General features: G+C 37.0%; 1 non-coding gene across 1 annotated transcript; it reads left to right on the forward strand.

Annotated features, from left to right (window-relative positions):
* Positions 1–19,298: 19,298 nt before the first annotated feature.
* On the forward strand, positions 19,299–19,404 carry LOC130033246 (U6 spliceosomal RNA). The gene has a single exon (XR_008793947.1). It is a non-coding gene; the product is annotated as a U6 spliceosomal RNA (small nuclear RNA).
* Positions 19,405–23,724: the final 4,320 nt, after the last annotated feature.

The following is a 23,724-nucleotide window of genomic DNA, read 5'->3' on the forward strand; positions in this document are numbered from 1 at the left end:
GGTTGGCACAGCACTTTCAGGTTATGGCTTCTTTTTTAGATAACAAAAGCCAAACTTTAAACTACCAGCATTCTTCTATCCTCAGCATTTTCCCCTGCATTCTATCACAGTGTAAATTTATCTGCTGTGATTTTGGACAATATAGATATTCTGTTAGTTTAAAAGGAGAAAAATGTAAATCAAGATGAAATTCAATTGTAAAATGTATGGTTTGGATATTTTAGGTCTTGGGTTTGGTCCCCCGAAGGAGGGTATATCTGTGTGTATTTTGAGTAAGGACTAGTAGAGTCTATAATACTGTCTGACATTATTAAACCATTACATGGACACATTTTACACTTGCTTTGAAAATGAAAATAAAAGGCAAAAGATGATTTCAAGTGTGATTAATGTTATATTGGAGGGTGCTGGGATTTTACCCAGCACCTTATAAATGCAAGACATGTGCTCTACCAGTGATCCACATTAGCATTAGCTTATTGATGCCAAATTAAAATTTATTCTGTCTAGTGTTCAAAGATAGTAAATGACAACAGTATTCTTACTGGTAGGTGTTTGTATACAGCATATGTTCAAGTCTTCCTTTTGAAGTAGAGATCAGATAATCTGTGTCTCTAATTCTGTGCTTCAAGAATGCATATTTATGGTTTGTTTTTGGGCCGTACCAATGATATTCTGCACTTACTTCTGGCTCTGTACCCAGGTATCACTACTGGCGCTGCTCTGGTAACCATGTGGAACATCAGATAGAATCTGAATCAGCCACCTGCAAGGCAAATGCCTTACCTGCTCTAATGTCTCTGTGGTCCCTGAAAATAAATTCTTAATCATATGTGTTGTAAGCTGATTGGAATACTTGCTGAGTTAGGAGAGAAAAGAGAAAGACTCAGAAAATAACATAATGGAAAAGGTCCCCTTAGGTAGTTGAGATGAATCGTTCTCTGATAATCCTGGGATTAGCTTTGTGATTGTATTTTATTAGTGTAATCCCTCTACCAAAGCACCCGTTTTCTCACAGCTTGCCTTGAATTTTCATTAACTATTAAAGCGAAAGATCACTAACCAATAAACAAAATAAGAGGAGCCTTCAGAAATAGGATTTGCTTGTGTGATGTCCACTTCTTGCAATCCCAGAGTAGGACATCTGTATGATTGTTCTCTCCACCCGAAACACATTCCTCTCCCTGAAGGAATAACAGGTCACCTTCCTCTTCTAAGGGATCAACAGTTTATATTGGCTTCATAGTTATTGTGTAAGTATTTCAAGCTATTTTTATTGATGGTGATGATTTGTCTTTTATTTGGGGGCCATGCCTGATAATGCTCAGATGTCACTCCTGACTGCTAAGGAGTGACCCCAGCCAATGTTTGGGAGACTATATGTGGTATCAAGCAAGAAGTAATGGCATGCAAGGCACGTAACTCTTTGTCTCACCAGCCCCACGGGATGTTATTTCCACTGATTAGCCAATAAGATGAAATCAAAGAATCCCATAAGCTCTTTCCTAAATTCAAATTTTTCAAACACTTTTTTATATTCTGTCTAAAATTATCCTCTTACTGCTTTGAAGTTAAGCTGCACCTATGTAGCCTTTTCTTGTTCATCCTATCTAAGCTGGAGCGATAGCGCAGCGGTAGGGCGTTCGCCTTACAAGTGGCCAACATGGCTGACCCGAGTTCGATTCCTCCGCCCCTCTCGGAGAGCCCGGCAAGCTACCGAGAGTATTCGATATGCCAGACACAGTAACAACAAAGTCTCCAATGGAGACGTTACTGGGCCTGCTCGAGCAAATCGACGATCAACGGAGGGCCTTTACCTTTTACCTTTACCTATCTAAGCAGTATATCTTGAAGGCTTTCTTATTGCATTGATCACAACTTGTAACCATGTATGTATTTGTTTTCTTCCTATTTTCTATTAGGCACAAACTTCATGGGGACAGGGGTCATACCTGTTTTCCTGGCTAAAACCAGAAATAGTTTAAATAAATTATTTTAAATTCTGGCAAAGTTCTAAAACATACTGCATTTTAAAGTCATGTTATAAAGGGGGAAAAATACTAGTTATGATGAACCAGTTAGAAGTTTTATATTGGCAGAATTCCCAATGGATATAATGCATCAACTGTAAGGAAAATTCAGCTGATGGCAGGATAAGACCATGTCCCCCATGCCCTCAAGGAGATTATTTGTATCAAGATTCAGAAATATGTACTGCTTGTACTGCCTATGATTTCAAGCCAACACCATGCATTTTCTAAGTTTTTTTTTCAAATAAGAGATATTGCCATCTCACAGAAGTTATCAGAAATTTTTCTAATCTTTCCTCTTAAATCTTTATACATTCAGTTCTGACCATGGATTCTCTAATTTAGAAATATTGTACATTTTATTAAGTATTATTAATCATGTTTTTAAAATTAATCTTTCTAGGAGTTTGTATCTTTAGATTCCTTTCTGACAGTCGATTCAGTGGTATCTAACATATACCATGGCATTAGAGGATAGAAATATTCATGGGAATAAGACTGCTCAGCTTCTAGCAGCTTAGTGACTGTGAGAGAACAAGGGAAGAAAAGAGATATAAATGTCTATGTAGGTAAGATATAATATAAACTTGGTTATTTCTATCTGTACAGATCCACTAGGGAAATGAGAAAGTTGTTATAGTTGTTACGAATTTATGGAGCAAATGGCCAAAGCAAGATATTTTTACTAGTGCCTCATTAACCCTGGGCATGGCCTCTTTGCTTGTGTTCTTTATTACTTAATTTTACTGTTCTTCCCCTCATTCCACTTAATTAAAATGACTTCTGAGTGCACTAAGCATTTCTATAATCTAATGAAGAGCATTATTCTTATTTTTTCAAAAAGCCACTTGGAGAAGAAAAGAAAACAAACAAATGCATGATCAGCTCTTCTCACCACTTCACTTTAATAAAAGAGATAATTACTTTGGCCTTGGAATATAACAAATTTTCCATGTAGTTTTTATTATTGGATTTTTCAGATCTGTAAGATGAGCCCCTCAACGGAAGTCCATCATCTCTAGTCACTAAAACTTGCTCTATGCATTTATGTTTGGCACACAAGTCATAAAGAAATTTTTGTTAGAACGAAAAAGCAAAAATTTATTTTTTTGAGTTTTGAATGTATTTAATTTATCTCATTGTTCTTGGCATTACACCTGGGATTATTGGTAGGACTATGCAGTCCTTGGGAAGAAATTCAGGGCTTGCTAATCTATCCCATGTTTTCTTCCATTTAGTCCTATTTCCAGTCCCTCTGAATATATTTTAAAACTGTTGGAAAAAATATTTATGTCACAAGACATACTTTTGTGAATGGAGTTGTATTATCTATAACTAGTTTATTATCTATAACTAGTGCATGAAAATTAAAGTGGGATATAGAAATAAAATATTGTGAGGAGGATCTCAGATAAATAACATTAGATGAATGGACTTGGTGCTTTCTGCCGCATTTCCCACAGATGCTAGGGCTTACCATGGACTTGCAGTACCATCCTATATGGTATATTGCTCTCTACCCTGGATATCTCGGACTGTTTCTAAAGCTGCTGTGAGGATTATTAATTTATTTGTACCTTGGGTTTCCATGCATGTCTCTTAAAATGTAAGCAATGTCATCTACATTTTACCATGCTTGTGCTTTTATACAAATAGTTATGCCAGCCTTTGCCAATCAGGGGTTCTTATCTTTTCAGTGTGCTAACTTTGCTGGAACTCATTCTCAGTCTCAGCTTTTCTTCATTGGACCAGAAGTTCTACAAATAGAATATGTACAACCAACCTGAAAAAGAACTCAAAGATGCTAAGATATAACTACTCTTATTGAAGAAAGTTTGTTGCAGTTACCAGGAAAGTAGCATAAAGCAGAGTGGTGTGATGCCAATACTTCAGAGTAGCAAGAAAGAAAGAGGTGTGAATAGGTCCTGGGGTTATGTACCAAGATCTTCTAGAGAAGAAAATAGAAATCTTACAGAGTGCAGTTTGTTCAAACTAAAATAACACAGAACAATAACGAATATAATTTATAGTTGAGCCAGAAAGATAGGGTAGGAGGTGAGAACTTTGTCTTACTCTCTGTCACTTCAGGTTTGATCCCTAGTAATGCATATGTTCCCCTGAGCAAAGCCAGGAATGATCCCAAGAGTAAGCTGTGAGCTGGTTGTGGCCTAAACCAACTCCCAAAGCCCTTGGCCCCTGAGATATACATAAATACATATATATGTGTGTGTATGGGCTGGAGCGATAGCAGAGCAGGTAGAGCGTTTGCCTTGCATGCGGCCCATGTGGCCGACCCGAGTTTGATTCCTCTGCTTCTCTCGGAGATCCCGGCAAGCTACCGAGAGTATCTAGCCCGCATGACAAAGTCTGGAAAGCTACCCAAGATGTATTGGATATGCCAGACACAGTAGCAACAAGTCTCATGATGGAGACATTACTGGGCCTGCTCGAGCAAATTGATGAACAATAGGAGGACAGTGCAGTACAGTGCAGTATATATGTAAGTGTGTGTGTGTGTGTGTGTGTGTGTGTGTACAAGTATCACCCATACCATGTGTCAGCTAAAATTTAACAATGAGGAATGTGTAAATCAGATGCATCATTTAAGATCATTCATAACTAGCTCAGTATAAGGGGCATCCAATTTTAGGGAGCTGTTTATCTGGGCCTGAGTTCATTTACCTTTGCATGCTTTACATTATTAAATCATTATTTGTTATTCATAGTTTAATTGCTCAACCCTCATATTATGTTAAGAGATCCCCATTATACTGGATGGTTTGTTCTTATTATGCTCTATTTACATAATCTCTTCCTTTTTTATTTTGAAAATACCCAGGTTGGTAATTAAGGTTCAATTTATTAAGTTAATTATAGCAAATGAATATGTAAAAAGACTTCACTAACCTATATGTTTTGGGAAAAAAATATCTCTGACTATTACCATGTTGTGTTACCATGTTGTGTCTGTGTCTGTCTATAGTATATAAAGAAACTAAAAGCACAGGGAGTGATACTACAGTAGGTAGGCATTTTGCCTGGCATGCGGTTCACCTGGGTTCTATCCCCAGCATTCCATAGGGTCCCCCAACAATACCAGGAGTGATTTAAGTACAGAAGCAGAGGCAGGAGTAACCCCTGAGCATTGCTGGGTGTGACCCAAACACGTACACTTCCCCCAACCTCCACAAAAGAAATTAAAAGCACAGCTTCCTTTAAGCCCACAATTAGAAAAATTACCTTTGCCTAAATATGGACTTTTTGTTCTTGATGTTCTTTAAAAATAGCTTTCATATTCAAAAGTTTTAACTTTAAGACATTTAGATCTAAATTTCTTTTTACTTTGTATTTATGTTAGCTTCTTTGTGAGTTAAGGGGAAACACTGTGATCAAATATAAGCGAATTTTAAAAATAAAATTATTTCTTGTAGATTTTCCTGGCTCTCTGAGAGGAGAGTCCAGATTTTAATCCTCCCAAATATGGATATTGGAAAAATTTTCTTCTCCAGGATACTTTCCTTTTGGAAAATGTTGACCTAGAAAAATATATCGAGACCTTTTCAGATGATTGAGGGATGAGAGTAATATTGAGAAAAATAACAAACGTTATAATAAATGAAGACAAAGCGAATATATATAAAAATAAAGCCAAGCATGCAATAATTTTGTTTTATTTTGGCTTTCTAACAACACATTCTCAATTTTAAAGTTATTTATTTTTCTTGTGATAAGTTTTAAAGTTTTAAAGGATGTGATTATTTAAAAAGTCTCATGTTGATAGCGTTCTTTTTATAAAAAATTATAAAAGAGTCATGTTTTACAAAGTTAGAGATAGTTGCCTTCTAGGCATACAATAATTCAACACTCATCCCTTAACCAGTGTCAACTTCCCTCCACCAGACTTCGCTGATTCTCTCCCAATCCTAACCCCCACTCCAACACTACTGTCAGCTTGACAGGCACATTATAAAGTTTCAGTGATTGTCACTTACACCTCATGTTTTCATCTCAGTAATTTTGAAATATGGATAGACTTTCATCAAAAAGACAACAGGAAAGAGAAAAAAATACATGGGGTTGAGCCTAAACTGTCGGTGTTCCTCGTAGGCTGACACCTATCTCTTTAAAAGCAGAGAAAACCTGGGTTTGGCCATATGAGAAATCCTACATTTCTCCCTCTTATATATCCTGTTGTTATCATAGCATAAGCTATGGTTTTAATGTAAAATTAGAATGCTATCAAGAAGGGCAGTTCTTTTGTTCCTGAAGGTGGATTTTGTATTACATAAATAGAGCACAAAATTTGCTTTTACAGCTGTAGTCTTTGGAAGTTTACTGATTTGAACTAGAAACTTTAAAATTGCTGAATTGCTTAGAATTTCAAATAGGAAACATGCTTCTCTGGCTATATGATATCTTTAGATCTTTCAGTACTATATTCATGATGAATATGTTAAAATGAAAATTCCAGGTAGTCCATAAAACTAGCTTATCATCTTTATTTTTCCCCCATTTAAAAAAAAATTGGTATAGTTGCCATTGTGTTTGCTTAGGTAAATGGTACACTGAGGTTTACAGGCATTGTGAAAAATTAACCATACTAACTCTGTGACTAGCATCTACCCCTTTACATATCTGCCACAACAGTTTTTATTTTTCGTGTGATGAGTTTTAAAGGATCCACTTTGGACTGGAAATGTAGCTCAGTGGCTAGAGCATCTGTATACAGGAAGCCCAGGTTTGAGCCCTGGCACCACATGATCCTCTGATTTCTGGCAGGAGTGACTTTGAACTCTGAATCAGGAGTAGTACCTAAGCACAAGTGTAGCCCAAACCCCCTTCCCCCCAAACTATCTATGCTCTTGGTTTGGGACATGGCTGAAGTGATAGTGCATATGCATGGCCTGGCCTCAGAACTTTGCCCAGGTATGGCCGCTAAGCTCTTAAAAAATAAAAATAAAACATTACAGTCACGGTCCTCCCGTTGTTCATCGATTTGCTCGAGCAGGCCCAGTAACGTCTCCATCGTGAGACTTCTTGTTACTGTGTTTGGCATGTCAAATACATCACGGGTATCTTTCCAGGCTGTTCCGGGCGGGAGAAATACTCTCCGTAGCTTGCCAGGCTCTCTGAGAGGGGCAGAGAAATCGAACTCAGCTCGACCTTGCTGGCCGCTTGTAAGGCAAATGCCCTACCACTGTGCTATCACTCCAGCCCAAAACTAAAATATAATAAAGTTAAAACAATCTACTCAGCAAGTTACAAATTGTACTCCTTTGATTTAATTATTCTGATTTCCTTTATTCTTCTGATTGGCTCCACCCTGGGTTTGAATCCTGGTACCAGGGATCTTATTTTCCTGATGGCCATAAAATCTTGGTTCTTAGATAGTCACCCTTATGGTACTGAAGATTTAATGTGTACTCCCCAGGTGTGGCAAGATTTCCTAAGCCTTAAATCGTAATTTCCAGCCTTCCGAAAGTCTTTTCTCTCTTCAGCTACTTCATTCTGTGGGTCTGAGGCTCCAAGAGACTTATACAACATCTAGTAAACTGTTATGATTTTGCTGGTATGGATTACCAATAGGGATGTTTTAATCTATGGAAAGTCCTTTGGATATGGTTCTCTTGTTTTTCACACATACGTATTAGCTTTCTAATTGTGAAGATGTTTATAAAATATCTGCCCATGTACAAAATTCCGCAGGATGGATATGTCACTACCAATGTTCCTCCTTCCAAAATCCGACATACCATTTTGCCGGTAAAGAAACAAACAGCACCTGGCCCAGACAAGGTCAGACCTGAGGAACTGAAGAACCTGGCATCAGTACTCATCAATACACTGGCTCAGCTCTTAACACGCTACCTGTCTGAATGCAAGGTTCCATCCCAATGGAAAATAGCAGGACTGTACTACTGTACAAGAAGGGAGACATCCACGACATTGGCAACTATCGCCCGATCTGCCTATTGTCTGTCATCTACAAGATGTTCACTCGGGTCATCCTGAATAGGATTGGCAGAACACTAGATGAAGCGCAACCATGCAAGTAACCTGGGTTCCACAAAGAATTCAGCACAATAGACCTTATCAATAAGATAACCAAGCTCATTGAGGTTTCTCAGGAGTTCAAGATGCTGCTCTGTCTGACGTTCATTGATTTAAAGAGGGCCTTTGATTCTGTTGAGACAGAAGTAGTCATCAAAGCCCTAGCCAATCAGGGCATTCAAACTCAATGCATTAGGATCCTCTGTGAGCTGTATTATGGATTCACTACCAGGATCTCACCATTACAAAGAAGTGTCCATCCATGTCAAGAGAGGAGTTCGACAGGGTGATACAATGTCACCAAAACTCTTCAGTGCCACCCTCGAGAACACAATTGACCACTGGAATGGGAAGGAATGGGAGTGAAGATAGATGGTTGGCAACTACACCACCTCAGCTTTGCTGATGACATTGTTCTAGTAACTCCAAACATTAGCCAAGCAGCCCAAACGCCGGCCGACTTCGACTGTTAGTATGGAAAGGTCGGACTACAGATGAATCTCACAAAGACAATGTTCATGAGAAACAGTCTTATTCCTGATGTTCCATTCACTCTCAGTGGAACAACCATCTCCGAATGCAATAGTTATGTATACCTGGGTCGAGAAGTCAACATCACAAATAACCTGGCTCCTGAGATGTGCAGGAGGAAGACAGTGGCTTGGAACACCTTCAAGAGTGTTCAAGAAATAGCTGAAAGGATGAAGAACCTCTGGCTCCGGGCACATCTCTTTAATTCCACTGTTCTCCCTGCATTGACATATGCGTCAGAGAACCGAACCCTATGAAAATAGGATGAGAACTCTAATCGGGTCTCCCAAAGAGGAATTGAAAGAGCTATGCTTGGAGTATCACACACCACTCAAATGAGAAAGAATCTGGAGTTCCAACCTCCATCGATGGTCAAGAATCAGGGCCGCTGTCTCATCTGCCAAGGTGTCAAAAATCAGATGGGCTGGACACGTAATGAGATTTGGAGACGACCGCTGGACTAGAACTGTTACTGACTGGATTCCACGGGACATCAAAAGACTGTGTGGCCGCCCACCTACAAGATGGTTGGACTTTTCGTCAAGACCCTGAACGATACAGTTTGAGACTCTTCGTGTTCCTAGAACAAGCAGATGCCTAGGGCTACACTAGCACAAAACAGGGATGAATGGAGGCGTTACTGGCGCCCACTCAAGCAAATCACGGAGTAACAGTATGTCCAGTGATCATGGGATTTATAAAAAGAAAAATGTTTACAGATACGGGAGAAGCAACTTAGCCTTTTGGTCAGTGTTGCTTGGACTTCTGCTTTCCTTAGAAATTCTGAAATCTAGGTAAGCTGGATGTGAAGCACAGGGGGTCAAGCTTGCTAGTGGGAAGAAACTGAGAAGCAAATATAAGAAGTTTGTATAAAAGCTTGTGAGGTTTACATTTCTTTATTCCTTATTCTGTTACACAGCAGCAGCCTCATATCATTTTAGCAACTTTGCCTTTCCTCGAGTGACAGGTCAACCTGTTTTCCTTGCCTAAAACACACTGCTTTATAAGGTTAAGAATAAAATATAAAACGTTAGAGGCTGGAATGATAGAACAGTAGGTCCACTGCTTGCCTTGCATGTAGCCAAGCCAGATTCAATACCTGGCACAACATATGGTGTCCCAAGCAACTCCAGGAGTGATCCTTGAGCATAGAGCCAAGAGTAAGCACTGAGCATCAATAGATGTAAAAAATATATAAGTAAGGTACAGGTGGATTCATTTGAGTGGAGGATTAATAAAGAAGAATGAAATAGTTAAGTGCAACTTTTATAAAAAAATATTTTTTCTTTCCTGTGTTTCTATTCACTAAAGAATTTTAGTGAATTATTTTCTCTTTCTTTCCTAAGTTTCAATTCACTATAGAATTCTCTGTTCTTGTTCAATAACACTTCAATGCTGATGCCATTTATCATCAGAAGTAATTGAAATCTTTCTGCCTTCTACTGTTTGGACTTTATTTTTATCCGATGACTAGATTTATCCTCAATCATTTCCTCTTTGTTAATACTGCTTACAGAGCAAAAGAAACTAACATTTTGATTTAGCTGGAATTTCCTCTTCTGAACTTGTCCAAGGCAATACCTTGCTCATTATACCCTATTTTACAGAGACACTGGGATGGCAAGATGCAGGCTTCTAAAAGTTAAATGGTCCCATTGTGATTGGTTTGTCCCAGAAAAGTCAAAGCCTGAAGAACAGAGGAAAACTATTCTAGTGTCACTTGTCTTGCTTTAGGACATTAACCACAGAGAACAAAAGTGTCAATGAGAAAAACAAAATGTTTTAGAACTAGCATTTAAAGTCAATAAGTGAAAATGGCAAGTGAACAAATTATAATGCGATGACATAATCAACACTGGTTCCTCTTGGATTCAGACATTAGAAAAACCAGGCATTCATGAAAGAATTAAGTTTCATTATCCCATCCATTCTTTTTGTTTCTTGTGAGGTTGTAGGTTATGAGGATGCCAAAGCCCCATTGTGCCTATCTATTAGCTGAATGAATATACTGGGTTTTTGTTAGGAAGTTGAGAGTGATAAAGTCCTAACAGATATCTGGAAGACATTGCAAAAACTATAATCTGTATATGGAATATGTAAACTCTGCCTTTAAGCAACATTTTGCATGTCAATTAAATGAATCAGGGACCTTGAAGTTGCTATTTCCATTTATTTGAGCAAATTGGAATAATTGAGAAAGTTCAATGTGTGGGGTCACATGGATACTAGTTGAATTAATCCAAGCTATCAGTCCAATGAGATAGTCTAGAAATAAATAGTAAATAGAATCAGAATGTCTTCCAGGAATTATTCCCTTGAGAAAAGCACACAGTGTTTTTGGAATACCTGTGAGTCTGTATCTCTGAAGTAGGAATCCAGAGTCATCATGATGATGTGGAAGGGAAATGTTGAAATGTATAGATTATAGTATGTATAAATGTATAGTGTATATTATAAGGTAGGCACTAGAGAGAGTGAAATACAGGGCCAATTTCAGGAGTTTTCTATTGAAAAATTATTTATGTTGAGGAGTTTAGAAAAACCAAGAATTTCATTGAGGGACAGTACGCTAATACCAATCCAGTAGTTCCAGACACAGAGAGCCAGTACAGAGAAAGGGTACTTGGTACAGCCAACTCAGATTCAATCCACAGCATCACACATGGCCCACTTAACAATACCAGGACAGATTCCTTGAGCACTGAGCCAGGGGCAAGTCCTGAACACGACCTAGTGTGGGTCCAAATTCAAAACAAGCTAAACAAAAGAGACAGTTCCAAATTGATCATATTTTTCTTACTTGCGAGGAAATAGAATATTTAATGAGTATAATCAAGGTGTTCCTGAATAAAACAAAGTGAAAATAAATTGAATTTTATTATTTGTATGAGTTTTGGTAAATGATATCTTTTCAAGTTCTTTCCCTTGTCTATAAAGTAATAATTATAATACACTTCTCTTGAAAGGATTATTAAAGAAATTTTAAGACCATATATGAAAATAATTTAAACATTGATCCTCTGAAAGTGCCATCTCTGAAAAAGTACAATTAATTATAAGACTGTAAACCTTAAAGGACTAGAAACTACAGAGAAAAAATAGCATTCTCAGAAAAGAAATCTATATGCATGGAGCCAATAGAAGCTGTTAATAAAATTATTGCTGTAATTAATCATAAATTTTAGAGAGAGCCATTCAATATTCAGTAAATGTTTGGTATATTTTATTGCTTGAGTTCTTCAGTGAGTTCATGATCATTTGAAAGTCACTTTAAATATTTTATCCTTTGAGTGGGGAGTGTTTGGGCCATACCCAGCAGTTTTCAGGGATTTCTTTCAGCTTGTGTTCAAAGATCACTCCTGGTGGGGCTTGGGGAATGGGGTCCTGGGGTTTGAACCAGGATTAGCTAAATGCAAGGAAACTACAGTAACACCTACTGTGCTATTTCTCCAGCTCCCCAAATATTTGATATGCTTTATAAGGAAATTAGTATATGCAAACTTTTATCTTATTGAATGAAGACCTTTTTACGTAGGGTTTGATAATTTTCAACAGGTCTTAGAGAATGCAACAGATATCCCATAACTAGATGACTACATATTCATGTATGGATACAATACATGAATACATGTTTTTGGTTCATAAGCTATCACGTGCCCCATGCAAATAGCCCCGTTTCATGCTTTGTTCTTCAGGTGATGAAAATGAGAAAGATACACTAAACATTCAGACTGAGTTTTCCCACTATAGAATGTATATGGAATCTTAGTCCAGAAAGGCTGCCTCTACCCCTGTGAGAAATTTTCAAGCATCAGGATTGCTTTTTGTTCTTTTCAACATTAGTAGTACAGAATTTATTCAAAACATTGATTGTCAAAAGTTTAGATGTCCAATCTTTTCTCCCTATCTCCTTCCTGTGTTATATTGCTGTATATTTTTGTCATAGTTTTTGTTTTTTGGTTTGCTTTAGCACACTCAGCATTGCTCAGAGCTTATTCCTGATTCTGTGCTCAGGAGTCATTCCTGGCAAGCTTAGCATATTAAATGAGGTACCTGAGATGGAACCCAGATAAGAAATATGCAAAGTTTTATCTTTATACTAAAATAGCAATCTCATTGTATTATTACCAGTTATAACCTATTATCACTGCATAACTTATTAGCTATAAATCCGTAACTAATTTTTAATGTAGCTATGACATGGCAACTTCTTATATAGAGAACATTCACTGTTTTGTTTATTGGTATATTTGTTTATCAGTGCCTATGACTTACATAAAATTTTGTAGTAAAATTATAGTTACATTTCACATACTTTATATAGTATTTAATATTCAAAATATACAAATGATTTATTTCATTTTTGGCCATCAACAAATATACAGCCTAGTTTTAAAAAATGGGCAGAGGGGCTAGAGCAATAGTACAGTGGGTAGGGCATTTTCCTTGCATGCGGCCTACCAGGGTTCAATTTGCAGCATCCCATATTGTCCCCTGAGCATCGCCAGGAGTAAGTCCTGAGTGCAGAGCCACGAGTAACCCCGGAACATTGCTGGGTGTGACCCAAGAAGCCAAAAAAAAAAAAAAAATGGGCAAAGTCTCTAATAGATACTTCACCAAAGAAAACATAGAGATGAAAAATAGGTATCTGAAAAATCATACTATATAGACTTTTTTTGGAAATTAACATAAAAATTATGAGACAGTTATCATCCAAAATAAAATAATAAATGTTGTTAAGGTAGTGTATTACTCATATAGAATTTTCATGTTATTTATGGGAATGTATTTTGGGGTAGATATTACTAGAAAAATAGCACAGAGGTTCCACAAAACAGAACTATACTCTGATCATTCTTCTCACTTCTAAATATTTACTTAATAATACTAATTTGAAAGATATGCGCACTTTCATTTCAGCATTTTTTTATAATAATGATCATATAGAAACAATCCAGGTAGCTGATAGCAGATAAGTAAAGAAAGATGTAGTATATAGACACACAGAGAATGCTATTTAGTCAAACAGAAAACATAAAATTTAGGACCACAAACATAGGACAATAAATAGGGTATGCCTTGCACACAAGTCAAACCCATGTTTGATCTCTAGTACCACACAGGGACCCCTGAGATTTGCCAGGTGTGATCCCTGAGCACAGATCCAGCATCAAACACTGAACACTGCCAGATGTATTTCTAAAAAAACAAAAATTAAAAACAAAAAATATCAAGGGAAAAGAAAGCTTGTTAGCTGTCGCATTTTGATAACTGAGGGATCCATGCTAAGTAAAATATGCTATATACCGTAGGATTTCAAATATTTCTGAAATAGTAAAAGATAAAGTAAATAAATTAACAACACTAAATTATACTGAAAACAGTACAGTGGTTGGTACCATATATAGAGTGGTGATAATGATGGATATTCGTGGTGGGCAGAGCATGGCTGATACAGGAAAAACCTGACACCAGAAACCTGTACTTTGCTGTGAACTAATGTTGTGAACTAATAGAACTGTGAACTAATAGGAAAAAAAATTAAAAAATACTTTTGTTATTATTTTGTTACCTACTAGGATATAGCTTTTGAAATAAACATTCTGGCTTTATGAACTTTAATTTGTGGAACCCCAATTTATATTTTGATAAACTTAATTTTATTTAATATTTTCTTCTTTACTATTTAGCAATTTTCCCATCTGTAAATGTTGTGTATTTCTACATTTTAAACCTTATTTTCTATTCTTCAAAAAATGTTGAGTTTTTCAGTAATTTTTGAATGGGTTCTGTTATTAGTTTTGATTTCATGTTTATTATAAACTAGTTTATAAGTTTATATTTATGTTTATATTTCTATTATAAGCTTATGTTTTTTTCTATTTTCTGATTAATCAAATTATGGTTAGCTTTTATAAAATACAATTTCATAAATTTTTCAGCCAAAGTTGCTTATATTTGTAATAATTTATAGACTTTTTTGCAGTATTAATAAAATTTTATTTATTTATTAGTGAAACACCATGAGGTACAGTTATAGACTTACGAATTTTTGTGCTTGGATTTGAGGATCATATAAATAATGCATTACATTTTAGTAGATGATATCCTTTTTGTTTCATTCTGATGCTTAAATAGCTGACTCTAAGTTATTTAGCAAAATTATCCAGAAATTCTATTTATGTCAATTTTGGATTTGCTACCTATCAAGCAAATATTATAATGAAAAGAGACAAAAACATATCAAAATGTCATATTAGAAATAACCACACTCACCACTCAGTTAAGCAGTCTTGCAAAATAAATGAGTGTCTTATTTTCAGTTTATTATGTTATTTTAAAATTGTGGTTGTTGACCTTTTAGTTCTCTTTGGGGTAAAGTCCAATATTAATCTTCTGAATTGTACCTTGTGAAGAACCAATGATTTTAAAACTATGTGATCCTATAGAGTTGCTAAAAATTGATGGGTACAAGAACCAAAGATGTGTCTTTGAAATTTTGATGTGTATTGACTCTAAAAATAAAAATAAAGAAGCTAGGACAAAAAGAACTGATTAAAGAAAATCAATCCATGTTCCTTTGACTTGAGAAAAATATAGAAATATAATAATTTTAACAAAGAATGTATTGTAACTTTTAAAATTTTAAAAATTACTAAACTTATGTAACCAAATATTCTTGTGTATCCTGTATTTCCATTACATAATTACTCTGAAGGATAGTAGAGTCATATGTCTTTTTTTGCCATTCTTGGCTATTATTCTTGGCATCTGGAAGATCACTTGATCACTTGATCCCCCGTTATTTATCGATTTACTCAAGCAGGTGCCAGTAATGTCTCCATTCATCCCTGTTGCGTGCTAGCATAGCCCAATGGCATCTGGAAGATACCACAAAGAAATCTGAAGAATCATATCACTTCATATCCTAGTTTGTCAGGTGTGAACATCTTAAATTTTATTCATTAACCTGCAGAACTGTTCCTATTTCAGAAACATAGATACTGTCCCACACTATCCTGATAATTTTCATTTGACTATGGTAGCCCTTCAAAATAGAGGGGAGTTGTTCAGTGCTTTTTACCCTAAATGTCCTTTAGGGACATCAGATAAACACTAGAAGTATGAGAAAATAGATTCCACAGAATAATTTTTATAGTACTTATTTTTCTCTAATAAAAATAAGTTTGTAATAATTTAAACATATTTTTTAAATTTAAGCACATAATTTATAATAGTGTTAATGATAGAATTTTATACATATCGTGTTCCAACACCACACTTTTCACCAGAGTTCACCTCTTCAACCTAGCCCACCTCACGTGCCACCATATTTAAGTCAGTTCTGTATACTAGTTCTTAGGCTCTGTTGCTCTTGGCCATACAGATGAAGAGAGAGTTTATTATGTACTGGTTCCTCTCCTTCTAACATCACTCTGCAGTAATTCAGCACTGTTTGTTTACATGAATCAACCAAAAATGTGGTATCTATTGTAGTTCTCTACACTTCTGTGTATATTATACTTCAAGATTTCAAGTTATGATCATGATTGGTTCCTTAAATTACAAGAATGGCATCTTTGGGGATGTAATAATATAGCTAGCAGCTGTAAGGTGGCATTAGAGTAAAATAGTGGGCTTCCAAGTGTATGTTGTAATAACTGCATACCTCACGTAGTGATCATAGCAACTTTCATGCAGACAAAAAAAAAACTGCTTTTTACCTCTTCAGAGAAATAACCACTTATAAAATAATAGTTAAATATAAATATCAAGTCTGGAAATACCCGTGACAAGCAAGATACTACACACAGTGTTGTCAATCCCATTATTTCTCATCATGATTTATATGCACAGTTTCAGCTAGGTCTGCTATGATAAAGGAAGTGATATTCCTTTTGATACCTTATTGTTTCCTTATTACTTTTTAATTTAAAATTAAGCCACATCATTTAACATATAACAATTGGCATGATATTTAGTTTTCAGGGTCCTTCCCCTGATGCAAATCTTGAGTTTAAATCATGCAGGACATTTTGGAGAAGAAATTCTGTTTGTTCAGTGTGGTCACTGATAAGCTCTTTATTCCTCTAAAGAACTGAATCTTTTCCAAAGCAATCAGTTCCAAAGTTCTTAATGCTTTCTTCTCACTGTAAGGCTGGCTGCTGGCCTTCCTTGGTGCCTATGGAGGATGCAGACTATGCTATTCATTTTGCAGGGATCTGCAAGATACTCCCACATGGATCTCTTAATTCTCTTTGAAGTGCATCAATTTTTTTTTGCTGGTGTTTGCTTTTCTAAAAGTCCATTATTCCACACTTATTCTTTAAATCTATTTCCTTTTATCTTCATAGTTGTTTAGGCCCCTCTCTTTTGAGAGCCTTGAGTTATAAAGACAACCAATAACATCCAGAAAAATAGTCTTTTTAGGTTATGGGAGAGCATAAATATTCCAATTTCAAGACCAAAAATATACTGCATGGTGTCTGAGCCAGACAATTTCATCATCGGCCATGATCCAGAGTCTCATTGTGCATTATGCTTCCCTCCAGTAAGGGAGCATAAAACAACACACACCAAAACCATGCCACTGGACCCCACGTCAGGCTGTTTTACTTGGGGTGCCTTAAAGGGGGGCAGGTGAGGCCCCTCCCTACCCCATGGGCCTAGTCCTGGCAGCCGAAAACCTGCAGAACTCAACCACCACCACGCTCATGTTCACTCTCCACATGCTCGGGCAGAACCTGACTCATGAATAATCATATTTCTGGACCACGTGGCCATATTTGTGACCATACAATAGCTCATAACTCACACCAAACATACTCTAAGAATACCTCAACACGTTTGATGTGGTTAAAAATCAGAGGCAACTAAGCTTAAAGGGAAATATTTAAATATTTTTTTACAGATACACACACACACACACATATATATATATATATATATATATATATATATATGTAAGCATGCAAGGATCAACCTTTAACAACATGTTACTGATCTCTTAAAGAAAGGCTTAGTGGCCCCTGGGTGAAATATTCACAAACTTTCCTCCAAGGAAATTTTTTGGGAGTATTTTCTGTCGTTTTTCATAATAAACAATACAAAATAAAATATTTCAGTTCCTATTTGGGGCTTTGGTTGGAGTTTGGAATGAAAACATTGAAAATATGGTGATGGTAGGAAATGTAATGGTGGTGGGATTGGTGTTCAAACATTAAATGTAATCAAATACTGTGAACTACTTTACAAAATAAAAAACAATTTAAAATATGCTGAACCGAGAGGTCAGAAACAGAAGGTGAAATTTATATGTAAAACTACAATAAGACAAATTTCTCATAATTCCTCACCAAAATCTGCTTAAATTTATTTTTTGTAAGCGACCAAACTTCACGATTATTGTTTTTATTTATGTATTTATTTTGCTTTTTGGGTTCCACTCGGTGATGCTTAGGGGTTACTCCTGGCTCTGTACTCAGGAATCACTCCTGGCGGTGCTCCGGGGACCATATGGGGTTTTGGGAATCGAACCCGGGTCCGCCGCATGCAAGGCAAATGCCCTATTCACTGTGCTATCACTCCAGCCCCAATTATTATTTTTAAATTGGGGCACTCCCAGAATTGTCGGGCTGGTGTTTGGGCAGGGTGGGGGGATTTGGTACTTGGAACAAACTCTAAGTCTCACTCATGCTAGACTATGCTCTTCCACTTGAGTCATGTCCCTGGCCCAAAATACATATTCTTGGGACTGGAGTAATAGCACAGAAAGTAGGGCATTTGTCTTGCATGCAGTCACCCCAGGTTCGATTCCCAGCATCCTATAGGGTCTCCCGAGCAGTGCCAGGAGTAATTCCTGAGTGCAGAGCCAGGAGGAACCCCTGTGCATCACTGGTTGTAACGCAAAAAAGAAAAAAAAATACAAATTCTTAAATCTAAATAAAAGATTGATCTTTCTGGGAAAATAAATCTAATGGTCATTACCAGATTCTTTGAAAACAGTAGAAGGACTAGAGAGCTAGTAAGAGCTTAAGGAACACCCTGAGTATGTGGTCAACCCTAATTTTATCCCTGCACCACATAGGACCCTGAACACTCGCAGTGTTAGTCCTGGGGGTCTATGAGCCACTTGGAGGAGGGATGGAGAATGTTTAGATAATCCCTAGCACTGCCTTTTGTGGTCCTTGAGCAGCACCACATCCTCGGACCTTACAATGAACCATTTTCCAGGTTGGTAGAGTATCACAACAAGGACCCTCCGGATGGCCTTAGTACTGCTTGGAAGACCCAAAAGTAAAAGAAATCAAATGTTGAATTCAGATAGCAATTCTTAAAATGCTTGTCTTAGTACACATTGTCACAACAAAATATTTCAGATGAAGAAAAGGGAGCTGTTTCTCTCAGGTGTGAAGACTATCAAGGTGAAGGGACCGAGAGATTCTCACTGTCGGTGGAGAGTCTGGTTTACTCTACAAGAGCTTCTTTCTCTGTGTGCTTACAGGGACTTTCCTAAGTTTGGCTGGATCCTTTTCTCATAAAACCACTAATTCATGATAAGGCGACTACTGCCCTGATCTCATTGAAAATTAATAACCTCCTGAAACCCTCACCCCCAAATACCATCACACTGACCACTGGGCTTCAACATGTGAATTATAGTAGCACATAATAATAACAATGCTTGTGCTTGCTTCGGCAGCACATATACTAAAATTGGAATGATACAGAGAAGATTAGGATGGCTCCTGCACAAGGATGACACACAAATTGTGAAGCATTCCATATTTTTGTTGAAGTGGGTAAGGCCTAATTTTGGGCCAGTGGATGCTCATGCAGCAGCAGGTATTTTGCTCATACCCAGCAATCTTGTGTAACATCTCAGTCTCTGTACCTCCACTCCAACATGAAGAAACAAGGCAAATCCCCACCACAAGGGGAGGACAATAAAAAAAAAATCTCCAGAAGCTTCATTAGGTGCTACTCATCTAAGAGACATTTCTGAGAATGAAGTCATACATGAAGTAATGAAGATATTCAATTAACTCAATGAAACAGTGAGACAGATATCCAGTAAATTAAAGGAGGACATGAGAAAAATGATCAAGAAAATAAAGGGAGAAATGAGAGCAGAAAGTGGGAAGCTACACACAGAAATGTCACAAAGAAAAGATTTAGTAGATGAAATAAAAAACTCAGTCTGTGCCCTCAACAGTAGAATAAGGGGGCTGAAGGTAGAATCAGTGAACTGGAAGATCAGCTACAGGAAGCCTACAGGCAACTACAAACAATGGCAAGAGACCTCAAAATAGCTCTAGAGCAAATCAGAGACCTAGGAGATGATTCTGAGAGGAACAACATTAGAATAATTGGACCACCAGAAGCTCAGGGAAACAATCCCAATGAAAAAGCCAGGGTTAAACAAATCATTGCTGAAAAGTTCCCAAAGCTCGACAATGCAACCATTCAGATTCAAGAAGCCTGGAGGGGGCAGCTAAAAGTGGCCCTAACAAAAACACTCCAAGACATATCATAGTTAGAATGATGGATGCCATGGATAGAGACACAATACTGAAAGCAGCAAGGTCAAAGAAGGAAATCACATACAAAAGGAGTGCGCACCCCTTAGATTCACAGCAGACCTATCAGAGGAAACCCTGCAAAGCCCCAAAGCAATGGTGAGATATAGTGAAAAAATTCACTGAAATGAACACTTGACCAAGAATACTCTATCTGGCTAAGTTCTCACTCAAACTCAAAGGACTCGTACACTATTTTGTGGATAAACAGCAGCCCAGGAACGTCATAGACTCAAAAACAAACCTAAAAGAAGGGCTAAAGGGGCTACTATAAGGCAAGACAAACCCTAAAATCACAACAAACTCTTACAGAAAGATGATACAAAACTCCATAACAATAATCTCTCTCTAGGTCAATGGTTTAAATTCACCAATTAAGAGACGCAGAGTGGCAAAATGGATTCAGAGACAGAACCCAACATTCTGCTGCCTACAAGAAACTTATCTGAACTATCAGAACAAACACAGACTCAAAGTTAAAGGATGAAAAAAAATCTTGCAAGCAAACAGCTCCCTCAAAAAAGCTGGAGTGGCCATCCTAGTATCCAACAACATAAATATCAGGTTGAAAAAGATTAGAAGAAACAGCAAAGGCCATTTTCTACTTATCAAAGGATGTGTAAAACAAGAAGAAATCACACTTTTAAATGTATATGCACCTAATGAGGGAACAGCTAAATATTTAAAACAGCTGCTAACAGATCTTAAGGAGGACAATGCTAGTAACACAAAGCAGCTGGAGAATTCAACATCTCGTTATCACATCTGGATAGATTAACAAGAACAAAACTCAGCAAGGAAACATTGGCTTTGAAGGAAGAAATAGAAGAGAGGGCTTATAGATCTTTACAGGGCTTTACACCCCCAAAATAAAGAATAAACATTCTTCCCCAGAGCACAAAGAACATTTTCCAAAATACACCATGTGATAGGTAACAAAACATACCTCAATAGAATCAGAAAGATAGAAAGAGTATCAACAATCTATTCAGACAATGATGCACTGAGAATAGAAGTGAATCACACAGAGACTCGGAGAACCAAATCAAACACCTGGAAATTAAACAACTCAATGTTGAATGAGTGGGGCAGGAAGGAAGTCAAGGACAAAATCAAAAGATCCCTGTAAACAAATGAGAATGAAAACACAAGTTACCAGAACCTATGGGGTGCAGCTAAGGCCGTGTTGGGGGAAAATTTATAGCTCTGCAAGCTTTTCTCAGGATTGAAGAAAGGGCCCACATAAACAACTTGACTTCACAGCTCAAGATCTTAGAAAAGGACCATCAAAAGGAGCTCAAACCAGCAGAAGGAAAGATCATAAAACTTAGAGGAAAATCAATGAAAGGGAAACTCAAAAATCAATTAGGAAGATCAAACAAATCAAGAGCTGGTTCTTTGAGAAAATAAACAAGATAGATAAACCACTAGTAATACTCACAAAAAAGAGAGAAAGAGAGAACCCAAATAAACTGAATCAGAAATGAGAAGGGTAATATCACAACAGAAACCAAAGAATTTCAAAAGATCATTGGAGACTACTTTGAAAGACTGTATGCAGGAAACAAGAGAAACTAGAAGAAATGGATAAATTCCTGGATTCCTGTCATCTCCAAAGGCTGAATCAAGAAGATTTGGAGTACCTGAATCATCCTATTAACATCAAGGAAATTGAAACTGTAATCAAAATTCGTCCCAAAAACAAAATCCAAGATTCAGATGGATTCACTAACACATGTTTTCAAACATTTAAAGAGCACCTATTGCCAGTTATTCTCAAGCTTTTCAAGGAAATTGAAGAAACAGAAACTTTCCCAAACAGTTTCTATGAAGCCCGTATCTCTCTAGTAGCAAAAGGAAACAAAGACACCACAAGAAAAGGAAACTAGAGGCTGATATCCCTGATGAACACGGATGCAAAGATTTTCAACAAATACTAGCAAATAGAAATCAAAAACTTATCAAAAAGATACACTAGGCCAAGTGGTATTCATCCCAGGGTTTCAAGGATGGTTTAACATTCAAAAATCAATCAAAATAATCCATATCAACAAAAGAAAATATAAAAACCATATGATCATATCAATAGATACATAGAAAGCATTTGACAAGATCCAGCACCCCTTTATGATAAAAATCCTCGCCAAACTGGGTATAGAATGGACTTTCCTCAATGTAGTTAAAGCCATCTACCACACGCTTATGGCAAGCATCATCCTCAATGGGGAAAAACTGAGAGCCTTCCCTCTAAGATCATGGACCAGACAAGAATGCCCAATCTTTCCACTGCTGTTCAATATAGTACCGGAAGTACTTACAATAGCAGTTAGGCAAGAGAAAGATATTAAGGGCATTCAGGTAGGAAAGGAAGAAATCAAGCTCTCACTATTCGCAGATGACATGATGCTATACTTAGAGAACCCAAAATCCTCTACCAAGAAACTCCTAGAAACAATAGACTTGTATAGTAAAGTTGCAGGCTATAAAATCAAAACCCAAAGGTCCATGGCTTTCCTATACGCAAACAGGGAGAGAGAAGAAAGTGACATGAAAAAACAATTCCATTCACAACTGTGCCCCAGAAAATCAAGTACCTAGGAATCAGCTTAACTAAGGAAGTAAAAGAACTGTACAAAAAAACTACAAAATTCTAATTCAGGAAATAAAATTGGACACAAGAAAATGGAAAGATATCACCTGCTCATGGATCGGGAGAATTAACATTGTCAAAATGGCAATACTCCACAAAGCATTGTAAAAATTCATTGCGATCCCTATAATGATACCCTTGACATTCTTCAAAGAAATAGAGGAAACACTACTGAAATTCGTATGGGACAATACGTCACCACAAATATCTAAAGCAATTCTTTGGAAAAAGTAAATGGAAGGAATCAATCTCCCTAACTTCAAACTCTACTACAAAGCAGTAATAATTAAAACAGCATGTTACTGGAAAAAAGGCAGGGCCGCAGACCAATGGAACAGGGTTGAATATACTGACATCCCCCACTGCCGCAGACTGGCTCCCACCAAACATATGATCATCTAATCTTTGATAAAGGAGCAAGAAATGTGAAGTGAAGCAAGGATAGCCTCTTTAATAATTTGTGCTGGGAAAACAGGATGACTGCATGCAAAAAAAAAAAAATCGGCTCAGATCTCTACTTAACACCATGTACAAAAGTAAGATCAAAATGGATTAAGGACCTCAACATGAGACCTGAATCCATAAGGTACATTAAAGACAAGGTTGGCAAAACTCTCCACAACATTGAAGTGAATGGCATCTTCAAAGATGACACGCCACTGGCCAAGCAAGTGAAAACAGAGATAGACAAATGGGACTATCTTAAACTAAGAAGCTTCTGCACCTCAAAAGAAACAGTCTACAGAATAGGAAAGGATATTTGCCCAATACCCATACAACAAGGGGTTGATATCAAGGATATACAAAGCACTGGTTGAACTCCAAAAGAAAAAAACATCCAACCCATGAGACCCATCATTGTTACTGGTATTTGGCATATTGG

Source organism: Sorex fumeus, unplaced genomic scaffold (assembly GCF_029834395.1).
Source record: "Sorex fumeus unplaced genomic scaffold, SorFum_2.1 ptg000051l, whole genome shotgun sequence".
Lineage (NCBI taxonomy): Eukaryota > Metazoa > Chordata > Mammalia > Eulipotyphla > Soricidae > Sorex > Sorex fumeus.